Genomic DNA, 10138 nt, shown 5'->3' with positions numbered 1-10138 from the left:
ACTTAGACTTTATAAAATTGGAAAATCAAGTGACACATAATTTTAATATGAAATTTAAAATCAAAGAAGCATGTACGTTTAAATATTATAGTATACAATAATAAAATAAAAGCAATATTAATTTTAGAAAATGCCAAACACACGTAGATTTGCTTCTTGGTCTAAGAAAAAAATCAAAAGTTTACATTTACTTGAACTAAGAAACAGGAAACTGAAGAAAATAGGATCATATATTGTGGATAATCTTTTAGAACGAGATGAGAAGTATAACGAATCTACCCAATGTTCACAATTTATTTTAAATGAGATATTAGATCAATTCAAGATTACTAAAAAAGTAGTAGCAATAAAAAAATTTGAAGAAGAATGCAATAAAATTGTAAAGCCTGCTGGTTTATTTGTAGATGTTCTTCATGGATATTTATAAATTATATTGTGTATTTTTATAATTAAATTTTTATATTTGCAGGAATTATTTCTGAAGACGAAATTGTGTCAGTCAAGTGTTCTTATGAGACGATTATAATATAGAACTTATAGAATATTACTTTCAGATATAAGATCAATTAAATATTATTGGAACTAATCTATGCTATTTTATTGTATATTCAGGTCCAAAGAACTTCTCGTTGAAGTAATTCATAAAGACGAATTTTTAGAATAACAAAAAGCTTTCGAAATTGGAAAGATTCTATTTTAATTGTCTAGGACATGAGATACTATTAAAAAGAAGAGGGTGAAATTTAAAATCTTTTGATCCACCCTACATCAGAGAAGCGTAGGAAAATAGGACAAAAAATGTCAATTTAATAAAATATTAATTTTTAAAATAATTTGTTTCACTACGTTAAATTTCTATAAATCCCATTCAAATTACAAAGTTTACGCAGTTTACTGTAATTACACATTAAAAAATATTGTATATAAAAAGTGTTTTGATTTTAATTTATCAGATAATGAAAATTGTATTGTATTATATTATATTGAATTTCCTGTTTAGATTTCCAGGTTAAAAATTACCAATATTTTTTAAATAATATATATTATTTTTGAATTTCTTGTGTGATACAGATTCACATGTCAATGGCTTTCTTACATGTGGCCACTTTGTAATTGTGACATTAGTAGTATTATGAATCAAAGAGTTTTTAAATTTTATTGCTATAATAACTGGTATAAAAATGTACAAATTTTGCTGAATACGTCCAGTCAATAGGTCATCTATGAATAATGAGTGGAACACAGGACATACCCCCCTTCCTTCTCCGCAATCACTTATACTTACAGATTTCTTTGATTATTTGGTTTACGTATGAAATTTTATTATTTTGCTAATTTGGAGCAAATCTAAAAAACGCAATATTTTTCTAGGAAAATTGTCACTGTACAGTCTTGTTAAATATCAAAGCTTTGACATGACATATTTCATTTACCGAAATATTCTTTATTTTATGAGTTATTTGCTGTACAAAAATGGTAGAAAATGACCTATGTTTGACCATCAATAACTTTGTTATTAAATAAAATTACGACTTTAAAACTATGTCATGTGAAAGATCAAATATTTGTTAATCCACACCCAAAATTTGAAATAGATTGATTGCGTAGTTTTTGAAAATTGATCCAAGTCGTCGTCGGCGTTTGTATAGGGAATTTAACACAGGGAGACGCCTCTCTTAATACGCTTTGCGGCTAAATACACAAGACTTCAACAAAAAACAGGTCATAAATAACTGCAAGCGGTTCAATGGTCTTAGACTCCAGAAAGTCGGTATCCGAAATCGCCACACTGGTGTCGAGTCCAAAGGTGCCGAACGTGACTAACGAAAATAACAAGTTCAGAGGAAAGCCGGTTTGCTGGTGCAGTATGCATGCGTAGTATATTTGGTTACTTCTTCACGAAAACTCGTTGTGTGCGGTTGTGTTCGCTATTTTTCTCGAAATATAACGTATTATGGTGGTGATTGAGAATAGAAGCAATTGTACCCTCTACTTTCATAGAGAAACGGGACACGCATATTACCTCCAGGTTCTCTGGGTAATCATGTGTATTTTTACTGTTGGTGGGAGACATGCAGTGCCAGGGGTGTTATTAAAAATGATTTGATTTTCAATAATGGCCATAATCACGTCGTTAATTTGGAGGCGATTGAAAATTTGCTATTTTAGCAAATTTTAAGGAACCGTGCCACCAGAGAGCTTTTGCCACTTCGTACCATATATGTGGAGGAGGAGGCAAGGAATGTCGAAGTTGCGAAGCCTCTAGGAGGATGAATCGGGCATGGACTGCCACAGTTCCAACAATTTAGCTCTTTAGAACAACTTGAGTTTTTGCGAATGAAACGGTAAGTTATCTATATAAAATATTTTTTTATGGAACGTTTTCTTTTCATATTCAATATATTCATATATTATTATAATTATATTAATAAAATATGCATCCCTTATATTAATATAATAACGTTTTGTCACCTATTTTGTTATTTTTTTATTTCATAACTTACTTTAGGAGAATTCTAATTCAAAATAATTAAAGTTATTATTAAACGAAACGAAATCAAACATTATCTTTCATGACAGAATTTTAATGAACATGAAAATATCTGATAACATTTTTATTTATAATTTGATTTTAACAATAATTGTTTTATTGTATAAAAAAATGAAACCAATTTATTACTATAGATGTTATTTAGTACCGAACAATGGGTACCTATGACAATGGTCTATCCCTTCTCCCTCAACACTCCCTCCAAGAGCCAAATACTCCCAGGGCGCGCTACACACGTCTGAATAAAATATTAATATGATATTTTTTTGCAGAAAACACACAAAGACTGCTACAGGAAGAACAGGACATGGGTTCATTCTTTCGCCGTCTAAGCCATTTCGTGGATGGCCTAGAATTAGTAATAAACCCGGATATTGCGGTATTTGATAATGGAGACATCGTATCCAATATTCAGGCGGCTGTTCCTCCTGTAATACCGCAAATGGCAGCTGGAAGGCCAGAAGAAGAGGTGAATGGAGAGGCAGCCGCAGTGGCTGTTGCACATGTTCCTGAAGTGGCCCCGATGGTTTTAAGACTGGGACCACCACCTCTTCACTATTTTGCGCCTGTCAAACCACCACCGTTGGAAAGTTTTCCACCCGTGGTAGCTATTGCACGTGCTCCTGAGGTGGCCCAGATGGTCTTGCAGGTGGAACCACCACCACCTCTTCACTATTTTGCACCACAGAGACAGTCTCCTCCACCGTAAGGTAATATATCTTCTTACATACATAAGGACTATGAAAGTCCCTAAACTAAAATGTATTTTAACCCTTACCCCTTGTCAATTTGATTTTTAACTTCAGCTTTATGAATATGCGGATGTCGATATGATTTTGTATAAATTGGCTTCGAATTTCCAATATCAATACAATGTTTGATCTCGATAGTAAATGACAAATTTAAGTTTAAGTAAAAGAATTAATTGTATTTTAAACATAATTCTTCGATTAAAAATTTTTCATTATTTAAATGTTCTAGTCTTAATTAATAATGAATTCTATCATTTCGAGATTCCGATTTTAAATTATCATTATCATTTATACTTTCAATAAGATTATTGATATAATTAATGTTTGGTAATTTTAAGATTTCAATTGGATTAATTCGTGTTTCGATTTCTTCTTCGCCTACATTACAGACTGATGTTAAGAAATATCGGTTTTCTACTTTAACGATTGATTCTGCCAATAATAAATTTTTATCTAAAACATGTTTTAAATAAAGGCCTTCTTTGAATATCAAATTTGTTTTTACATTTATTATTTGTTCAGTTCTTGGAGGAATTCTTATTTTAACTGATTGTTGAAATTCTTTATACAATTCATTAATATACATAGATATTAATGCGTTAACATTCCAAAATATAATTTCATTTTTATTCAGTTCAGTTGTTGCTCCAAAGTGTTTTAAAATATCTAAACAAAAGATTCTGCCATATTCTAAGTTTAGATCATAAATATAAATATCATATGTATCATTAAATATATTAAATTTGGATTTTTTATTAATTGTAAAAGTACCGTTTAAATTTGCAATAGTCGCAAAATCAAATATAGATAATATAGCTTCAAATCATCAGCATCGGCTAGACTACAGTATAAAAACAAACTTAACAAGTCATTGATGAATAAAAGGAATAATAGGGGTCCCAAGTTAGACACCTGTGGTACGTCAGAGGATGCACACTGCAGTGTAAGTGGTCACTGCTGATTTTATAGTGTCCCAGTCGTCTGAACCATAGATTGATATAATTTCTCTTGTTCTTCCGGTGATTTTACTAAGAATTCCTTATTATTGAGAACACTGGTTGTTGTGGATGGATTGGTTGCATCATAAAATTTGATTTGAATTTATAAAATACGAAATATACTCATGTTTACTAGGTAACGCAAAACGAAACGGCCTGTAACGTTGCCACCACAAAATATTCAAAATACTACAGTACTCGCATCCAAATTATATAAAATTAATATATAATGCAATAATATATGTGAAAAATATAAATATTTGTTAAAATTAGGCAACCATCAAAGCCGATCTATCTATGGTTACTTATTTGTCAATTTACTTTCTACACATTGAACGTCTCTCAACGGGAACAAGACAAGACGCCATATTGTATTCCGAACCGTGTACAATATAACCGATCTTTTGTTGTTATGCGTTTTACTCAAATACCCAACAGTATTAAATAAATTGAATAATTAAAATAACTGTTATGTATGTAATATAAACATCCATATTTCCCCAACAGTGCGGGGGACGAAGAAAAACAAGAAGAATATAAACATAACCTCAAAGGTAATGCATGTGTCAATAATGTTAATATGATTAAAATAAGACAAGATTAAACCAAACAACTCTGTTTCTAGGTTGTTAGTGGAAATATATGGTAAAAAATGTGAGTCAGAGAAGTAAAAGAGACTGACAGTTTAAATAATGTTTTGGTTAGAAGGCAGACACAGTCCAGTGGTCCATAGTAAATTGCCTTCTAAGCAAATAATAAGTATGTTCACATCAGCTAAAGATTCAAATAATCCTACTCCAAGCTTACAGTTATAGAAACTGAACAGAGAATAAACTAAATTAAGGAATTGTAAGTATGCTACTCACACTAACTTTAGGTCAGTTTTAGACTAATGTATGTTTGTTTTCAGATCTACTGTCAACCTCCAATTGAAGCCAAATTTATTATTTAATATTTTTAGAGGACAATGACTGAAGATGCATTGACAAAACAATGATATTAGATATTTCATGCAGCCCACCAGTAACCAGGCTATTGAAGGTCAGTGTGTGTTATTTTGCCTCCCCATTAAAATTAATAATTAGCAAGTTCAATATTGTCAAATATAGAGATTAAATTCATTTAAATCACAACAAAGATATAAATAAAAGTACTATAACCATTAATTTTTAATTGTTTCATTAGTTCTTCTGGGTGTTAAATAATTTGTTTAAGGATTTCAAATAATAGAAACACGTTAACACTTTTGAAATTTTTCTATATATTTTGCATTTCTTTTTTGACAATGTGGATTGTGAATATAACTTGATTTTTATTAATAAAATGAATTGAAAAAAAAATACTGTTTATGGCTAATTTTTACAGTGAAGTCTCAACTCATAGCTCCATAGTTTTTTAAAAATTCAGATTTATGTTAAATCTGAAACATGAAGCAAATTGGCTTCTATTTGTGCATTGAAATTCAGTGAGTGAATTAAGAATATATTGTTTTGGAGAAAAATGCCTCCTATCTATCACTTTCCACTTAGCCTGGAAAGTTATAAACATTAAGTTTGTTGATAATGTTTAAAACTCTGATGATTCCAAATACCTCGAATCATTGTTTCTAAATAAAAATCCAAATATGAGATTTTGTATCTAATAATATCACTTTTTACTATTGTATAAGTTTTTAAACAGATACTTTCAAGGATTAACATTGTTTCAACAACTGAATTATTAAGGCATTCGATTCGCATAATTTTCTGATAAATGGCATTAATAAAAGAAAGTATAAAAAAAAAGAATTTTCAAAAAATGATTTTAATGTAAAGGCAGGATGAGTCCAATATAAAATAAGCTTTTAGAGGTTCAATTATTATAAGAATTCTTTCTATTGTTAGGAAAAACAACAATCATTTAGTTTATAAACGATAAAATCACAAAAAGTTTTAAAGTAGCAAGTCTTACAGTTTATATATGATTAATTAAAATTTTTTAAAACTATATATTCCAAGATAATTTGTAGGCAGTCACAACTGATGTGAAAAGCGTTATTTATAATGTGGAGAGGACTCCAAGTTTTCATTGACTGAATTTTAATTGGCTAAAAATATTTGAACCAGCTCTATTAATTGCGCTAAAGTTTGTATTAGAATTATCTCCCGAATGTGAAAGAAACACAAACTTTTGTATCAACTAATATTTTTGGGAATTAAAGAGAATAATATATTTTAATTTATTGTACATTATTTATTCCTTTATTATAAAAGTTTCTAGCATATTTGTTCTGAAGCAGTGAATTAATTCGCCGTGATTTTGAAAGAAATAAGTTGTTGATGCCTTCATGCGAAATATTGGCCATTCGTTATGAATTGCTGCAATTAGTTCCTGAGGAGTTGTGGTTGGATTTAGTCTCCTTAAAATTGCTTGACCTACCATATCCCACACCTGCTTCGTTGGTCAATTCAATCTTTACATATTTGCTTCTTCTAACAAATTTTGGACTTCTCTCGTACGGTGGGACCGAACCTTATCGTCAATTCAATAATCTATAATTGGTCTGATAACATTTTGAAATTCCATTCATTATACCGTCCCAATACACTTTAGTTCTTAACTGAAATTGTTCTACTTTTCTAGGAAAAACCAGCGGTACACCACTACCTGGATCCTTCCAAACCCTCAGGCGCCGGCTGTCAGTCATGAAACTAAACTTGGACAGGTCTGAAAAAAAAAACGTTCCTCCACTGCGGTAAAAGCCAATTTACGTGCTTTTAAGCCCATTCTAGACTGGTGAGTAAATGTTGATCTTACATTGGCATCATGTATCGGAGCTAGAAAACCCTTATTAATGGATTAGTTCGGAGAATTTTTAAACCACCCGTTTGTTTATGTGTCTCGAATTTTTTAAGATTTTAATGGGTGTTCTTAAAACTAATCTTACATATACTATTTATAAAATCATACAAAATTTATTTAAAAATATTCTTAACGTAATCTTTACGTTGTTTGGTTTTTAACATAAAGGATTTCCTTTCGAACCCTCATCAAGGCCCAGGGTGTGGTTGCACAGTTGGTTCAAAGTTTAAATGGTTGGATTTCTACATGTCTTTATGTAGAACTATTTAATAGAATGTTCTTAAATTAAATTAATTAATTAAAAGATTTAATAAACCCCTACCTGAAATCTTAGAGGATTGTAAAGCTTGTTCTTTTCATTTATGTTTTTTCAATATTAATAAATTTAGTTAATGAATTGATTTTTACATTATGGAAAATATTTATAAATACAATGGATTTTGCTTATGCAAACAATACCGGAAACCCTAATTATGAAAGTCATATTAAAGGCATATTATTGTTATTGTTAGGGATCATCCCGTGTAGCTACATTTTGGTAAGTTACCTCTCGTTGTAATGTAACTTCCAAGTTGAGGAGAGTCAGATGTAGTGAAACGAGATTTATTAGTCATTTGTACCTTCCTGTATATTAAACTGTAATTTTCTGTTGATATACCGCACGGTATATATAGCTTGTCTCAACTGTCGTCGGAGCAACCACGTGGATTTTTGGTGTTTTTGTCCACTGTATGCTACATTTGTACTGGTCATGGTGAGTGTTCCTGTTTGTGTATTTTTTGTTTCTATTTTAATTTATGCATTGTAGTTTGTAACTAAGGAAAACCAAGGGTCACCTGTTAGTGCATGAAAATAGTGACTAAGAGTCGTGTTTTCATCGAACCCAGCCCATCTGAAAATGCCCAGGCGTCCTAAATTAGGAATACGGAGAGATTGGCAAAGATATATCTATCAAGCTGGAGGTTTTGAAAAAGAATTTCTACAAAGTGAATTATTGAAGGTTAGAATCCATTTTTCATTTGATTATGATAAGAAAAATATTAAAATACATTTTAAATATTTCATTTTAAACAAAGAAACAAAATCAGAAAGTAACTAACAATTTTTTGTTTAATTAATAGTACTTAATTTAACAACTAGTAGTAATTATATTTAAAACTATAGCAAACATAATTATAAACACATACATTTATTTAGTTTCACAACAGTTCTTTGGGAATAAAGGAAACTTTACAAATATTATATTTATTTTGGTATCAGTAAATTAATACTCATGCAATTGATTATATTTAATTTGCCAATGATATGTAATCAGTACAAATGTTAATTTCATTGTCATGAAATTCCTGTGAAAGTTTTCTCATTTCAACATTTTAAGTATTAAATTTCTTAACATTTAATTATTAATACCACACTAATTTAAAAATTGGTCTGTTCAATACTTTTATTAAACTAATTAAGTTACAAAATAGTTTTCATTGTTTCAATTTATAAATTATATTAAGCCTGTCTGTGATATGTAATTAGTACAAATTTCGACTTGCTTATATATAGTAATTAAATTATATTACTTTTATGTTATATTATTAAAAATTGTCTTTTCTACAATGAAAGGAACCCCATAGTAGACAGATAAAGTATGTATTTATTTATATTTACTTTAGTTAAATAATCCATTTATAAATTCATTAAGTATCCTAAAAGTATTTAATTTTAAATGCGTATCGCCAACAAAATTAAATCAGATTTTAACAATTTTTTAAATTCCATTGAAAACAAAGTGATTCTAACTAGGTCTTACAGTATTTTTTTAAAAATACAGTAAATTACTAGTGTAGGTTCTCAATAAATTGCAATGGTTATTTAATTGATTTTAATAGTGGACAATGAAGCATTGGAAGCTGCAAGAATGTTAGTTTGGTTTTCTCAGGAGAACTTTACTTATTTATAGAATGAAAATAAAACTAATTTGATCAAAATTTTCTAATTTTAATGATGCGAAACACATATTTGAATTTAATTGTGGTAATTTAAAAAATATATAATCATAAATATTTTATTTATCAAAGATATGGTTCCGTAACTAGAAAATTAATAAGGCCTGCTGTAATTTTATTTATCCATTTATTTCAGTTTACTTGAAAGTAAGTATTGGGACTATAAAATACAATAAATACAATATTACATATGTACAGTGATGTGAAAATAATATTTAAGAAAAAAAAATAATTGATTTACAAAGTTCTTTAAATTTTCATGTGAAAAAAATAGAGACAATTTCAGAATTGCCAGAAATGTATTTGTTTGAATAGATTTCTTTAATGTAATTAGTACTTAGTTGCTTTACTTAGTCTCTATTTTTAATAACTGCCAAACATCGAGGCATTGAGTGTATCATCTTTGGCACGTTTCTTGGGGAATTGAATTTCATGCTTTCTCCACCAGGAACCACCGTGCCATAAGTTTTTGATAGGATTTAGATCAGGTGATTGGACCTATGATAAATTATCTCCAACGTTTTGAAAATATTGAAAACATGTTTTCATTATACATGAATATCACAACGAATTTCTTGTAAAAAATATTTTTATTTTTAGTAAATATTAATATTACCACAATTTTATTAATAAAATAAAGAAAATGCATATTTTTGAAATAAAAAAGCTAACTATTCCAATATATTCAACATTATTTTTTTATTTCAGTCGTAGACGATAGAGCAAAGAGGAAGAGAAAGAACCACATCTAAAAGAAAGATGATTCAACTAAATATATAACGGTTAGATGTTTCCGGTCGGGGTAGGCAACCCAGATTACACAATCTCTATATATATTTTATTATGCATGTTTAATTTTTATATTTTAGGTATGATAACAAGCTTCTTCAAAATTTAATAAGCCAATGGTGAGAAGAACATTGAGGTGTGACGTCTTGTTATACATTGTATTAATTGAAGAAATACTAAGAACAACCAGTATCCAGAAGAATATATGAG

General features: G+C 29.3%; 1 long non-coding RNA gene across 1 annotated transcript; it reads left to right on the top strand.

Annotated features, from left to right (window-relative positions):
• Nucleotides 1-4717: 4717 nt before the first annotated feature.
• LOC126265881 (uncharacterized) lies at nt 4718-10138 on the top strand. The gene is made up of 8 exons (XR_007548363.1): nt 4718-4855; nt 4927-5150; nt 5212-5342; nt 6924-7076; nt 7817-7896; nt 7951-8142; nt 9848-9941; nt 10009-10138. It is a non-coding gene; the product is annotated as an uncharacterized LOC126265881 (long non-coding RNA).

This window comes from Aethina tumida, chromosome 6, assembly GCF_024364675.1.
Source record: "Aethina tumida isolate Nest 87 chromosome 6, icAetTumi1.1, whole genome shotgun sequence".
Taxonomy (NCBI): domain Eukaryota; kingdom Metazoa; phylum Arthropoda; class Insecta; order Coleoptera; family Nitidulidae; genus Aethina; species Aethina tumida.
This window is presented reverse-complemented; position numbering and strand designations above follow the sequence as displayed.